This window comes from Aplysia californica, unplaced genomic scaffold (assembly GCF_000002075.1).
Source record: "Aplysia californica isolate F4 #8 unplaced genomic scaffold, AplCal3.0 scaffold00717, whole genome shotgun sequence".
Classification (NCBI taxonomy): domain Eukaryota; kingdom Metazoa; phylum Mollusca; class Gastropoda; order Aplysiida; family Aplysiidae; genus Aplysia; species Aplysia californica.
The window spans coordinates 8070-9493 of record NW_004797987.1 but is presented as its reverse complement, the minus strand read 5'-3'; positions in this window follow the sequence as shown (position 1 = coordinate 9493).

Sequence of the window (1424 nt, the reverse complement as noted above, 5' to 3'; positions counted from 1 at the left end):
CCTCCTCCCTCCCCAAAACCTGACCTAGATCGCACAACAATTCTCACTATTACATCAATGATCAAGCAGCGCTTGGTTTCTCGACCGAGTCTCCGAGCCATCGTCTAATCATCCAACTGTAAGGCATCGTGGTGAAATCAGGCGCTTGTTAAAATAATGAAATCAAAGAAATCTGCATTTTTTTTGGCCAATGGACAATTCTAATATGTTTGTTTTTGTTTTTTTGCTCAACACCTTTATGTCCATTTAAAAACATATATTTGTGTGTGGATTTTTACTTTAAAAAACATTGATTAAAGGCAAAAAGAAATGTAAATTGTCGGTTTTCAAGGATTCTCGGGCTATTGAAGTTACCCAACGTTGGCGGCCATTTTCTCGCTGATGTTTACCTCTAAAACAAGGCCTCCCTGATCTCCTTCAATCGCAAATTTGAAATATTTCAACATCTCCTCAACACTCATTGCTATTTTTTTTTCAACAAAAGGAAGGCAAATGAACAGGCTTTAAGATGATACCAATTACTCTACATGCCCCCCTCCCCCCTAAAAAAAAGACGAGGGCCTGATTCCACAACGTCATGTCACAATTTTTGTACACTTTTGAAGTTACACTACGTAACGATTCGTCGAATGATCGATAGATCGTCCAGTTTTGTTTTGTTTGTTTTTTTGTTTGGTTTGGTTTTGTTTTCGTTTTTGGTTGGGGGGTTTTTGGTACAATTTATAGCTACGTGTAACAACAGGCCATTACTTACGGCACACATCGTGTTTAGCAATTTGCGGACATGTGAAAGGAACACACCAGGCCGCCTTTATTCCAGTATAAGCTTTCCCGTTTTCTTTTCGAGGCGCACACAATACAAAAAGTGCTGCGAGTCTGTCAATTTCTTGTTATTCACTCAACGCAGAAAAACTGCTTTTGAAAGCGGTCTTTGAATGTGGACAGGGGGCGCCTCTTCTTGTATACTATTATATCACAATTGTTTGACAGTTTCATTACATAAAGCCCTTCAGATCCTCGCTCTTCTCCCGCTGGGCCCTCGTTTGTCATTCGACATTTCCATAAGCTGGCGCTGTTCCAAAGTTGAAAGCGCAGATTCTTCGTGTCACGACGCGGTGGATCCAGGCGCTGGTCAATTTTTGAGCATATGATGAGGTTATTGGTATCATTTCAAACACTGTTCATTTATCTGCGTTAGGTAGAAAAACATATATAAATCTGTGTTGAATTTAGTGGCGTCGGTGGCCTAGTGGTTAAGCTCTCGGACTCGCAACCGTAAGGTCGTGGGTTCGAATCCCGTCAGGGGCCCGACGTTGTGTCCTTGGGAAAGGCACTTTGCACACATTTTCCTCACTTCACCCAGGTGGGAATGGGTACCCGGCTATAGACAGTGAACGATCTTGTCAGTTTGATAGTGTTTGGGC